The 14,837-nt window shown below is 31.0% G+C and overlaps 1 protein-coding gene across 12 annotated transcripts in view; it reads left to right on the forward strand.

The window, feature by feature from the left end:
* Window positions 1-14,837, forward strand: part of IMMP1L (inner mitochondrial membrane peptidase subunit 1) — a 75,559-nt gene that overhangs the window by 14,276 nt on the left and 46,446 nt on the right. For all 12 annotated transcript variants that reach the window (XR_010338332.1, XR_010338331.1, XR_010338333.1 and 9 more), the window contains one exon: window positions 4,834-4,948. The gene's annotated coding sequence lies outside the window, so the exon portion shown is untranslated. The remainder of the gene's footprint in view (window positions 1-4,833; window positions 4,949-14,837) is intronic.

The raw sequence follows: 14,837 nt of genomic DNA on the forward strand, positions 1-14,837 counted from the left end.
GTTGTGTCTAGGAAGTAACTAACTTGCTTTTGATTTTATAGGCTTATAGGTGGAAGGGACTTGCTTTGTCTCAGATGAGACTTTGGACTTGGACTTTTGGGTTAATTCTGGAGTGAGCTAAGATTCAAGGGAACTATTAGAAAGGCAGATTGTGTTTTGAAATGTGAGGACATGAAATTTTGGTGGGGTTAGGGGTGAAATGATATGGTTTGACTCTTCCCCCACCCAAATGTCATCTTGAATTGTAGTTTGCATAATCCCCACATATTATGTGAGGGAAATGGTAGGAGGTAATTGAATCATGGGGGTCATTACCCCCATACGGTTCTCATTATGGTGAGTGAGTTCTCATGAGAGCTGATGGTTTCATAAGGGGCTTTCCCCTCTTTGCTTGGCACTTCTCCTTCTTGTCACCATGTGAAGAAGGACATATTTGCTTCTTCTACCATGATTGTAAGTTTCTTGAGGTTTCCCCATTCCTGCAGAACTGTGAGTCAATTAAACCTCTTTTCTTTATCAATTACCCAGTCTTGGGCACTTCTTTCCAGCAGTGTGAGAACAGAGTAATACAATTATTTTGGCTTTTCAGGGTTCCTTAATATTTTTTACAGAAAAACTACAGGCATGCATGATCTTACTTGTGTTTCACTTTATCAAATTTTGAAGATATTACATTTTTTACAAATTGAAGATTTGTGACAACCCTGCAATGAGCAAGTCTGTTGGTCCTATTTTTCCAACAGTCCATGTTCACTTTGTGTGTCTGTGTCACATTTTGATAATTCTTGCAATATTTCAGTATTTCAGACTTTTTCATCATTATTATATCTGCAGTGGTTATCTGTGATCAGGGTCTTTGATGTTGCTATTGTAATTATTTTGAGTGCAAGAAACTGTGCCCTTATAAGTTGGTTAACCTAATAAATGTATGTATGCTGACTGTTCTATCAACCAGCTGTTCCCCCATCTCTCCTTCTCTGGCCTCCCTATTTACTCCCTATTCACTTCATTGTGTTACTGAGACACAATAATATTGAAATTAGGACAATTAACCATACAGTGGTCTTTAAGTGTTCAAGTGAAAGAAAGCATTGCATTATTTGTCACCTTAAATAAAAAGCTAGAAAATGATTAAGCTTACTGAGGAAGGCCTGTTGAAAGCTGAGACAAGCCGGGAGGTAGGCCTCTTGCAAACAGTTAAGCTATGAATGCAGTGGAAAAATTTGTGAACTCATGAATGATAAGAAAGAGAAATGACCTTATTGCTGATATGGAGAAAGTTTTAGTTGTCTGGATAGATCAAATCAGCCACAACATTCCTTCAAGTCAAAGCCTAATCAAGACTAAGATCCTGTTGCTTTTCAATTCTGTGAAGACTGAGAGAGGTGAGGAAGCTGCAGAAGAACATTTGGAAGATAGCAGAGGTTGTATTAATGAGGTTTAAGGTAAGAAGCCATAACATAAAAGTGTATGGTGAGCTGTAGCAAGTTATCTATATCTGGCAAAGATAGTTGATATAGGTGGGTACATGAAATAACATATTTTCAGTGTAGATGAAACAGCCTTCTGTTGGAAGAAGATGCTATCTAGAACTTTTCATAGCTGGAGAGAAGTCAATGCCTGGCTTTGACGCTTCACAGGACAGGCTCACTCTCCTAAGAGGATAATGGAAACCGGTTACTTTAAGTTGAAGCCAGTGCTCATTTACCGTTATGAAAATACCAAGGTGCTTAAGAATTATACTAAATCTACTCTGCCTGTTCTCTATGGACAGAACAACAAAGTCTGGGTGACAGCATATCTGATTATAGCATGGTTTACTAAATATTTAATGTGGGTCTCCCATGTATGTTTAGAGGATCTCTACCATTATAAGAGAATTCTTAAAAGATCCTTCTTGAATAACCTCATTTTTGTTCCTAGCTTCTGCTGAAAAGATTGATTGGACCTGTTAGTCACACACCTAATCTCTTCAGGAAAGGTTTTTCAGCCACATCCTTGGTCCTTCTCCAGAGCATGCTTTATCATCTTTTACAATTTAGATAGGTTAAGAATTTTCCAAATCATAGACTTTTCTTTGCTTAACAATTTCTTCCTCAGTTTCTTTCTTTTCTCTCACATTTTACTGCAAGCAACTAGGAGAAAACAGTGTACACTTTAACACTTTGCTTGGAAATCTCCTCAGCTACATATTCAAGTTAATTTCTTACCAAGTTCTAATTTTTGCCATATAGTAGAACACATTTCAGTCAAGTTTTCTGCCACTTTACAATGAGGACGCTTTTTCTTTCCAATATAATGTTCTTCATTTCCTTCTTGATACTTCATCAGAAACCTTTTTAATGTTCCTGTTTCTACCAACATTCTGTTCATGATAATATGTGTATTCTTTAAGGTAATATAAGCTTTCTTTACCTCTTCTCTTCCTTCTGAGCCCTCAGCAGAATTCTCTTAAGATTTCTTTTTCTACCAAAAATGTCTTCAAGGCAATCTAGGCTTTTTCTATTTTTAGGTATCTATTGCAGCAGCACTCCATTTTTTGGTATGAAAATCTATGTGAGTTCTCTAAAATTACCATAACAAATAAAAAAATCTTGGTGGCTTAACATACAGAGATTAATTTTCTCACAATTTTGGAGGTCAAAACACGAAGTCAGGTGTCAGCAGTGCCATGTTTATTTTGAAAACTAAGGGAGAATCCTTCTTTACTTCTACAGCTTCTGGTGGCATGTTATTCCTTGCCCTGAGTCAGTGTGACTCCAGGCTGCGTTCATTTTTACATTGTTCTTTTCTCTGTGTCTTCCTATGTCCTTTTCTGTCTCTAATGAGGACACTGTCATTGGATTTAGGGTCCTTTCTAATTGTAGTATGATCTCACATTGGTTCTTACCTTAATTACATCTGCAAAGACCCTTTTTCCTAATAAGATCATATTCTGAGGTTCGAGGTGAACATGAATTTGGGTAGGGGAGGCAGGAAGGGGGAACATTTCTCAACTTACTATAGTCTCTTTTTAGGTAATTATATTATAAATGGTATTATATAATCTATGTACAAATTTTAAAAATTTCAAGGCTTGTGAGTAATTATTATGACATTATTTAACAACATATTAATACCTTTAATGTTAATATTTAGAGAGTGCCGAACGGGAAGATCACTTTTCTTCTCAGACTTTATAATATATATTAGAAGTAGGGGGTTGTTTAATGTACTTTGGCTTTTTAATGTGGATATTGCACATTACATGTACACACATATGAATAAATTGCACTAAAGTTCTATTGATTTAGAGAAGTTGGTTACTCAATATTTATTCACATCAATGTAGTAAGATCCTAAATTACCTAAATTAACTCTTTATTAGAAAGTGGTTGTCTCCAGTTTTTTGTAATGGTGTGTGAGATTAAATTTCCTTGAAATTTTCACGTTTCAAGATAGAATTTAAAGCAAGTTCTTTAATTAAATAACTCAGAGGAAAAATTGTTATGAGTAACATATAATTTAAGTATATTTACTTGTGTCTTCCAATTATGTGAAATTTTTAAGATTGTTAAGATCAAGCATGGTGCTTGTAGGTGAAAGAAAGGATATATTTAAACAGACTATTGTTATAGGAGAAAACTCATTTTTAAAGGTACTGGGATAAAAGAAAAAAAGTGGTAGGGTCATAAAGAGGAGATTGAATTAAAAATTTGGATTAATACAGAAATGCATTACAAAAGAGAAGGAAGATAGATTGGCAGAAATGAGGAGTTATCAGAAAAGTGAAATGTGTAAAGGCAAAAGGCAAGAGATAGGATAAGAAGACTAAGGAGAGCAAAAGATGATAAGTAATGCAATGAATAGTTTACTGCTAAAGAGTAGAATATTAATATATCAGAGTTTCTTTCAGCTTCAGTCAAATTAATGGTAATTATTAGAGTGTAACCATATTCCTTGTATCATTCGCCGAAGTCAAACTGCTTGTGTCATTTTGCCAGAAAAATAGGAACCATTTTACATATTCTTTAAATTTCAAGTAAATGTTATATTATTTATATATTAATAGCATATTGATATGTGATATTGTATATGTAATTATATATATTTAATAGTGAATATGCATATATTATCTTGTTTTAAAGGCAAAAATTTGCTTTTCCTGGTAGACACTGAAAGGTCACATGCAAACCCACTAAAAGCAAACTTTAACATTTCAAATGAAAATAATTTTTTTTTCTCAATCATAAGAACTGACCTAGAATTATTATAGTTGACAATTAGGCAGGTTTTGACATCCAAGTCAGTATCAAAAATATTGTTTTGCCTTTGTCGTATTATAACTGGTCATGAGGTTTTTTTACAGTATCACCACATTCCTCATTTTCAGTGCATATCTAATTAGTCTTCTATCACCAGCATTGCAATCTGCTTTTCTACTCCTTTTTTTTTCTTTAAAATTAACCTCAGGTATTCATGGTAACCTGTAGAAGTTAACGTTTGTATCCTCTCTGTATTTCACTTTAGAAGAGTTTAATGAACTGTTGATGGTTGCTTTGTCAACTCATTTAACTCTTGGACCATAGTTCTTTGTAGGTTGATATCATATAATCTATTAGCTATTACTTTCTTCTTTGACCTAAATTCTCTGGTGGATAAAGGACATTAATATACCCTTTTTTAAAGTTATTTTTTCCAAAGTGTCATCAAATTCCTGAATTCAAGATCTCATGGACCCATTAAGGGGAAGATGCACCTTTGCAATTATCATTCAGTCATAGTATATGCTAATTCAACTCAATATGGTTGAAGAAAGCCTTCACCTAATATAATTTTGATTTCGTGCTTTAGGATTCCTAAAATCGTGGATCACCTACATACGCTTTGAGACATGCTTCATTTTTTTTTTTTTCTGGAAGCCCTGTGACGTCCCTAAAAATTGAATGAATTATAGAACAGAACTGCGGTAAGTGAGCTTTTCCCTCCTTTTTTTCTGTCGGTTTCATGTTCAACTTAACACTTATGACTGTTGTAATACTGCTCCCTGCTGGACACAATGTAATTTTGTAAAGTTGGCATTTAATAGATGGGCAAATAACTAGTTAGTTGGACCCACCAAGGAGAGAAATGAATCCTTGACTGCATTCACAAAAACCAATAGTATTCAACAAAAGCAACTATTATTATAAAGGTGCTATACCATTGCCATCATATTGATACCTGGAGCCTGATGAAAGTACTGATAGTCTTGTTTCAAAATTTCATTGTCTGCTTCCTGTTGAGCAGTATCTAAAAGTTGTAATAACTGTACACATTGAAGGATGTTTCTAGGTGGTAGACTTTGAGGATTTTGTAAATCGTGTGTTTTTTTGGTAATGTAAATTAATTTACTATTATTATATCTTCTGTAGTAATTTCCATTCCCTGTGCTTTTGTTTTTCCAAAGAAAATATATAAAACTGCCCCAGTGTAATTTACATTAGACATTGTATATGTATGCTGTAATCCAGCTATCATGTTTTCTAGTACTCACAGTGTGGATTTCATCTGTAGAGTCTGTGACCTACCAGTCATGGACCGTCATGTTGTATGCATACACAGGTGCTCCCAGAATTATTTTAAAATGTGTGAAAATTAAAAGCGTGTTTCTTCCTACCTTAGAACTAAACTGTTGTATTTTTTGGAATATAATATGCCTCAAATTATTACCTGAATTATCATTTGGAATTTTTTTTTAAATAAACATACATTTTCTTGAAAAGTAGGAAGAATGACAGAAACAACATGGAGCTGCTAAGCCAAGATCTAGCAGGATAACTGATCTTATATTATTTAAAGGCCTGGTATTTTTTTGTAGCCATTGAGTAAGCCTCTGAAATCCACTTTTAATTAGGATCGTGGAGAATTAGGCATAGTAACTGATTTCTTTACTATTAAAATATTGCAATAAAAATTAGAAATGTAGAGCAAGGAAATTGTTGATAGCAGAAAGGAGTCCTTCCTTTTTTATAAAAATATATTAGTGTTATTTTAGAAAGTATATAATTATAACTTTTTGTTGTAAAATGTAGTGATACAGTAACATAAATGTATAACAATGAATAATTATAAATTAAACATATAGCAAACATCTATGTAACCACAGAGTTTTACTGGCATCCCAGAAATCCTTGATATACTCTTTCTTTTCTTTAGAGGTAACTAGTATCATGACTTTATGGTAATTATTTATACAACTTTCAATATAATTTTGTCACTTTACATGTATTCCCAAGCAATATGTTTACTTTTTTGCCTCTTTTTTATGGAATTGTGTATTCTTTCTTCCTTTACTCAGCGTTATGTTTTGAAGAGTTATCCATATAGTTATTTGTAGTTTTATTTCATTCATTTTCGTTACTATGTACTATCCCTTTGAATTAAATGTGCCAGAATTTATTCATCCATTCTACTGTTTGTAGATCATTGAGTTGATTTTAGTATTTGATGACATTGTTGAGAATGTTTTTTGAAAAATATCCTGGTTACATATCATGTGTTTTTGTTTTTTTAATCTGTCAGGTGAGTAATTTATTTTGGCTAGAAAATATTTAATTCAGTATCACACGGTAATTGATTATAGTAGTATTTTAAGTGAGTTAAGATGACTACATGAAAAATGTGTTATATTCTGACAGTAACAATATTAAATGTTGGGGAAGATTCTAAAATGATTATCATTTCTTTTATTGTAGGCTTTACATATATAGTAAAATGGCATATAGTAGTTTGAGATAGTTTAAATATAGAGTACTTACAGATAGATCTAATTATAGCATTGATGTAGATACAGGACCTAATGCAGTCACTCTTTGTTTCACTTTGTTAGCACACTCATTCTATTTAGTAACATGTTATGCCTTCTATAGCTCCTTCACCTTACTGATGAAGAAACTAAGGAGGACTAGAGAGATAGAGTCACTTGAACAAGGTCATGTAGCAAATTGGAGCTAAGAAACCAGACTAACATATCTACTTTGGCAATTACAACTTAAAGTAAAATGAAATCAGGACGTTTTCTTGAGTGAAAATTTGCCTACTTAACTTGCAGAAAAAATCAGATATTCTTTTGGCTGTTGATGAAAAACTGACTTAGCGTAGAAAGTTGATGTCTATGGCAAGGAGAAATCATTACAAAAAAAAAAAAACGGGGAAAAAAGTTGCTGTCTAAAGCCCCCATAATGTTATTTTACATTATTACAGTTCATCTTCTAAAGACCAACCACTGTATATTCTGATTTTAACTGAGACATTTTACTTTGAGTACTTCAGTCATTCGAAAAATGAACATCTTTGTTTTCTTAAACAGAATACATTTTAAATTTTTTTAATGGCTCTGAGTTGTTATTGTGAACATCAGTCATTTTATAGAGTTAAAGTGATTTCCTCAGAATCGTATGCTATGTTGGACTGTTTTCTTCTAAATTAATAAGCTTTTATGTCCTCAGAGCCACTGTGATGTATTTTCTCATTTGTTTTATTTTACATTTCTTAGGTAATTCTTGCTTTTTGTTGTCAGTGCATTCTGTTTGACTCATATTTGCCTAACATTATGTATTACTTATGTCAGAGCTTAAGTATGGTTCTGTCACATCTGCTGACTATAAGAGCAGAGAATTTGTGCTAGCATTTTAAAATTCATTTTAGTATCAGCAACTAGTTTTGCCACTTTGTTTTTACAGGATATTGAGATCTCAGACTGATTTCTGTCTGAATGATTTCTGTCTGATATATATGCAACATAGGTTGCCTATCTTTATTTTGGGAATAAAAATGATCATTTACATGTTTTCTAGCAAAACAGTTGTGGGCTATTGAAACTGATTTACTTAAGGATGACATCAAATAGGAAATTCAGTGGACTTAAGTGTTTGTTTTCTAATTATTAAATATTTGATAGGATAGACATTGAAATAAAAATAACACATTAGATGATATGCCTATTAAAAATGGTGATCATAAAGATTAGATCACCTTTGAAATTATGGCTTTAAAAATATAATACGAGTAACACAGATTTAACTTCATGAAAACATTTAAGTATTTTAGGAAAACATTCATTTAGAAGTAAAATGCATTTGACTTCTTATCCATTTATAAAGTACTGAATGTGAAGTTTTTAAAAAACTGGAGTAGGGAATATATTTGTTTTTAGAGCACAGGAAATATTGGAAAGACAAATAGTTGCTATCCCAGCACATTTAGGCATCAATATGCTGATTTACTGAGTTTATATGAGGTTTGTTTTTAAATTTGAAAATTTATTTGCTTTTAAACTTACTAAGTCAACAAATTTTACATTTGCATCTGGGAAAAAATTAACCAAGAGCTTTATGGAATTTATTGCAGTGAGCATGTCTTTTGAAATTGCCTCATGAACAAAGTATTTTAGAGGCCCGAAGAGGGACTTTTTTCAGGATAAATCTGAGATGTATATGTTGTGGAAGTGCAAAATGATGCAACTCCTGTGAAATACAAATTGTTAATTTCTAGAAAAAGACCAATGCATTTACCTCATCTCAGTACCAGTTTTGGGAATTTATTACAGAAATTCTTGTGTATACTTAGAAAATAATATGTATAGGAGTTTTCATTGTAGCTTTTTGTGTGGTAGCAAAAGATTGGAAATCCATTAGTATCTATTGGTAAGGTGTTGGTTAAAAGAACTAAGACATAACTATACAATGAAATACTCTACAGCTGTTAAAAAAAAAGAGGATTTTTTTCTATATGCAAATTTGGAAAGTTTTTCACATACCATTGTTATTTGGAAAAAGCAGAATTCAAAACATAATGTATACTAAACCATTTTTTGTGTAAATTGGGACGGGAGTAAAACCATATATTCATATTTGCTTATTTTTACATTAAAAAATCTGGAGGTGTATACAAAATCTAAATCTTTGTGGGGATTAAGAAGAACACAGGGAAAATGGGACTTTTACTATATATCTTTTAAATTTGTTTTAACTTTTGAATATGTTAATATGTTAGTAGTTGAAAATAGTTTTATTTGTAAATGAAATGAGACTAAAAGAAGGGGGTAAGCCTGCTATATTTTACTGTAAACTTAGCTGTTTTGTATTCTATTTTCCCTAGAGCCTGGCAGATAGTAAGCAGTGAATAAATAAATATTTGTTATATAAATGAAACAATGAACTAAAATAATCTTTGGATGATCTTTCCTAGCTTATCTCTTAAAGCATCTTTTCAATATTAGAAAAAAGTATTATAAATCATATGTTGATTCTAGCATAGAAACAAGGGAAATATTTAAGTGGTAGATATGAGATGTATAGTTTATTATCAGATTGTCATGAGGCTTTAATTTGTATGGTATTGATATTAAAGAGTAAATTATATCTTCTAAAATTTCACTGAAAAATTAAAATGAAAATTTTCAAGGAATTGCTATTAAGTAATATGCATTCATGATTAACAAACTAAACCTTATGCATTTGGGAGCAAGAGTGAAAACAGCAAGCATATATTTTGTATACTGCCTTTTTCTGTACCACTTTAGTTTCCTACATATAAGGGCAAATTTTCAGTCCTGAGACTATTTTAAAAGCTCTATTATAATAGCAGTATCAGTTACTCCCAACAGGAACACTAGATATCTCTGAATACATGATTGGAATCAGGGGAAGATAATAGGGTGAATGACTGTTATAAATGTCTTCCATTTATAAACATCCAAGAAGTTAGCTATTTAGTCGAAAATTTGGTTATTCAAATAGATATGATAAGAACCCTCAGTTTTCTCCCTTAGATTATATACATGTCAGTTTCTAAATTTCTTATGACAAGGATTTTGACTACCTTTGTATATCTGTGTGTTTTTATGTAAAAGTGCCTTCTTTAAAGAAAGCTACACATACAGAAAAGTGCACACATTGTAAGTGGATAGCTTAATGAATTTTTCGTAAACCAAATATACCAATATAACCAACACCCAGATAAAGTAAAAGAACATTATTAGCACTCCAGAAGACACCTTCATGCTCCCTTCCAGTCACTGTGTCTCCTCCCCAACAAGGAGAATCACTGTCTTGACTTTTAATCGCAGAGATTAATTTTTCTTATTTTTGTATTATATATAGAAAATTAAACAGTATAATTTTTTGTGTCTGATTTCCTTTGTTCAACATTGTGTCTTAAGATTTATCCACATAGTTGTAGTTTGTTTTTATTGCTGCGTGTAGTTGTAAATATTTAACTGTTATTTATCCATTCTACTATTAGTGGACATTTGCATAGTTTCTATATAATGCTATTATGAACATTCTGGTACATATTTCTTGAGTTATATATCTACACATTTCCTTTTGTGATATATCTAGGAGCAAAATTACTGGATCAGCAGTATATATATGTTCAGCTTTAAGCAACATTGCCGAACAGTCTTCTAAAATGTTTGTATCAGGTTATATTTATAGTTGTGAGAGAGTTCTAGTTGCTCCACGTTTCCAACATGTTTTTTTATCCCCATCTTTTTCATTTTTCCAATTCTGGTGTGTATAAAGTAGTAATCCGTAATGATTTTACTTTATATTTCCTCAATGATTAATGAAGTTGAGTATCTTTTATTATGTATATTGGCTGTTTGGTTATTTTCTTCTGTGAAGTTCCTGTACACTTCTTTGGCCCACTTTTCTGTTAGCCTATCTGTCATTTCCTTTGATTTGTAGAAGTTCTTTATATATTCAAAATATGAGTCCTTCATTGACGATAGGTATTGCAACCAATTCTTCTTCTATGAGTTTGTATTTTCACTCTCTTAATGGTGCTTTTAATGAACAGAAGTTTATGTCTTTAGTATGGTTTATCATGTATGTTTAGTGCTTTTTAATTTTTGTTTAAGTAAAATTTATCTGCTTCAAGAATGTTTTATCTTTTTAGTTTTTCTCTAAAAGTATTTTTGCTTTACCTTTTGGATTTAAAACTTTAGTCCATATTTCCATATTATGCAGTTTTGCAGTGCTTTTGGACTCTATCTGGAGACAGAAAAATGAGGTGGATTTAGGCCAATGACCAAAACAATGTACTTGCTACGAAATACTTCCTTAAGAAAACAGTTTATTCATGTTCACCTTATATGCAGTTTTCACCTTCTATTCATGTTTATTCATGTTCACCTTATATGCAGTTTTAATATACTACTTTATTTGTTAGTTTGCCTTTAAGGAGAGTCTACTAGGGTATTAAGGGAGGAATTTTGGGGTGAAGAGGTAAATGTTATGATTTTCAATATTTTAAACAATGATAGTATTCATAAATATGATGAAATATATAGTTTTGTAAAACAATCCCCATTACTTCATTTGGGCATAATCTGTTAAAGCTTAGGATTTTAAATATACAGTTTTTTTTAATTGAGGGAAAAATTAGGTTTTAACTTTTGTTACCAAATAAAATAAAATGCTAGCTATTTGAAAATTATTTTTATAAAGTTCTTTTAAATTTTGAGTAAGATTTATTGTGCAAGTTATGAACACTTATGAGGTCTTCATTTGTTTTTATTGTTCAAAAATGCTTTCACTGTATGTTCTGATTATGGGCTATATGATACTATAGAAAAGTGTTTTTGCTTACCCTGATATTTTAGTTTTTATCTTGCCCATAGTGTATATTATTAACCTCATGATTGTATTACTTAATTTTATATTTGTATTTCATAATGAAAGTAATTGCCTATTTAAAAGTGTTTTTTTGTCTCCCATTACAGTGCTGAAATTAAAGAAAAGTGATTGTAGTAACTCTTTACTAAGCATTTAGATATTTTTCACTTGTCAAGTGCATTTTTTAATTTAAAGCATCAAATTATTATTTTATCCTAGCTTTTATTTTAATTCATGCATTTAAAAACTGAAATTCAGATAAGAGATAGTTTGAAAATAAATTCAGTATATTATTTATGAGTGGAGCAACACATTAGCATTGGGTTCACAATAGATCATATCGCTTTATTCCATCTTACAAGCTTAGCAGCACAAACAGAATAATCAACATATTATTTGGCTGTCATCTGCTGAACAGAAACCAGAGATCACAAGGAGGTTTTCCCTAGCTGTGGTGATGGCCTTTTTGTTCCAAGCCCCCATCTGGGAGGGCCATGGTGTGTTATCATATGGAACGCGGGGTTTTCTGTAATCTGCTTAGCTGCACTGCAGTTTGAATCTTCATTCCATGTTTGTGTAATTTATAATTTTAATGAGACCATGGCTCTTGTGGGCTTTGAAATATATTAAAAGCTCTTTTGTGCATATGCTTTTGTTCTTGCTTAATAGGCTCAGTGTATTTAAAACTGATGAATTTTTATTCATGAATTTGGATGTCTGGAGATTAACTCAGACTGAATATCATTGCACTCATCTATTGATGGTTAGAAAGTTTTTTTGTTATTATTTTGCTTTTGTGTGTGTGTATGTGTAATTTCTGTGTGATACTTGTAACCAGAAAAGGAATAAACTTACATAATTGCAAAAGGCTAAAAATAGTAGCATGACTAGGTCATTAAAAAATTGATTTAAATTTTATTCATCTTATTGATATATTTCAATTTCATCTTTAGCCTCAGTATTTCAGATAGATATTATAAGGGAATAATTATGAAAAAACAACGTTTAAAATGAGTTAGTACCTTAAGAACACATTTATATTAAAATCATATTCCGGTGTGTGACAAAGATAGACTGTGTTTTAATTGTATCAGTTGTCTGGTCATTCTAAATGAATAATTATCTTTCTTGAATTAAATTATTTTCAGTTTTATTTCTATAAAACCCTTTTTATTAAAGGATTTTTAAAGGAATTTTATTGATGATATGATGAAAAGACTAATAGAAAACAGCCTACCAATAATTTATAATGTTGATCTTTTTATTTTGTGAATATTCTGAAGTATACTAAATGCCTCAAATCTCTATAGTTACTACTTAAATGTATTTTTAAAATTTGAATATAAACAGTTATAATAACACCATAGATAAAAGTTTATGCCTTTCTAGATCCAAACATGTTTTTTGAAGTTGCTATCTATTGAGCTCAATGAGGGAGTAACACAGACTTCACTAGTCTTTTATCAAATTGCTCGAGACAATTTTTTTAAAAACCTGTATTTATTGGACTAAAGCATTTTGTAACTACATCACATCATTCTTTTTTTTATACGTTGATGGTCAGCAGTTTGGCAGGTCTTCTCTTCTCCCACCACTGTCCTTAAACTGAAAATATAAAATAGAAGCTAAAATGATAGGATTTTATACTTTGTATACTAAGCTTATCTATCAGATTTGACACTGGAATGTTTGTTCTTCCATAATTAACCCTCTGCTTCAGTATTTTTATTAGTTGCATCATTTCATTTGGCTTAGGGACATATAATTGAAAATACAAGACCTGCTAAAGTGGCGCTTTCCATTAGAAATATAATATGAATCATATATGTATTTATTTAACTATATCCAAAATATTATCTTTCAATACGTAATCAATATAAGCATTAACAAAATACTTTCCCTTTTTTGTATTAAGTCTTCTAAGTCCAATGTGTATTTAATACTTATAGTACATCTCAATTTGGACTAGTCATCTTTCAAGAGGCCACATAAGGCTAGTCCCTTATTGGATAGTATAGTTCTAAAGTATTACATGATTATAACAAAATATCATAACAAAAATATGTAATTTTTACGTATCTCATTATTTTTCTAGTAATATCCTAGTCAAGGTAACCAAAGAATATTCGTATGCTATGTAATCAAAATTACATAAAGTTTTTTTTAGCACTGATACCATTGGCTTATATCTTTCTGCGTGATACATAAAGTCTAATTGTGTCACCTGACTTCTGAGTATGTTTAAAGAGATTGTGATGATGAGTCAATAATGACTAATGTAATAAATGTGGAGTGTTCCTCAAAACTTGTGGGCAAATCGAACTTCTCAAGTAAGCCATATTGCAAGTACACCAAGGAGCTTAGTTTTACAAGATTCCATGTCAAATCTTAGTACTTTTTAAAATATAAAGCTTACAATGTCCTCTCTTCACATCCATAGAGTTATTCTGGACAGATGTTTTTGTAAATGTATATGAATCTCTGTTTTCATATACATTTGCTGAGATAAGCTGGTATAGCTGTCAATGTCATGGGTGGAAGACACTGATTATAAAATAACATTTTCTAAATTTCTCTAGGATTCTATGCATTTGAAATGTTATGCACATATTTAAATGTGAGGAGATATTTCTTCACTGATAACTATTTTAAAAACTTATAGTTAAGAATTATAAAACCTTGAATTATAATTGATTTGAACTGATTCAAAAATTTTAAAGTATCATTACAAAATGATCAAGGAAATTTATATAAAATACTGTGGGCATAAATATTTTATTAAAAATGGTCACATATAATTGACCTTACTCAAGTATGACTTAGAGAAAACTATATTTATGAAATCTCTAAGTTTTTCACATTATCTAAATTTTGAGGGATATGACCTAATTTTATGTAATATCATTTTTAGTTATTAGTCAATGCCTGCTGTATTCTTTGACTCACTGACATTTTTATTGACTACTCCCTGTGACTCCTGCATTTAAAGTGTTGGCACAAAATGTTAAACTATTCTTTAAACAATATCTCTAGTTTCTTGGAGATGATAAATCCGTCCATTGATTTCCTAATTTTATTATGTACACAGTCAATTGTAATCCAAGATTACAGCAAACAAGATGTTAATTTCTAGACATAATCTATGTACATTTCAATTACAGAGCATGATTGTTATAGAAGCACAGAATAAAAAGG

This window comes from Aotus nancymaae, unplaced genomic scaffold (assembly GCF_030222135.1).
Source record: "Aotus nancymaae isolate 86718 unplaced genomic scaffold, 86718_ANA_hifiasm-v0.15.2.pri h1tg000059l, whole genome shotgun sequence".
NCBI classification, from domain to species: domain Eukaryota; kingdom Metazoa; phylum Chordata; class Mammalia; order Primates; family Aotidae; genus Aotus; species Aotus nancymaae.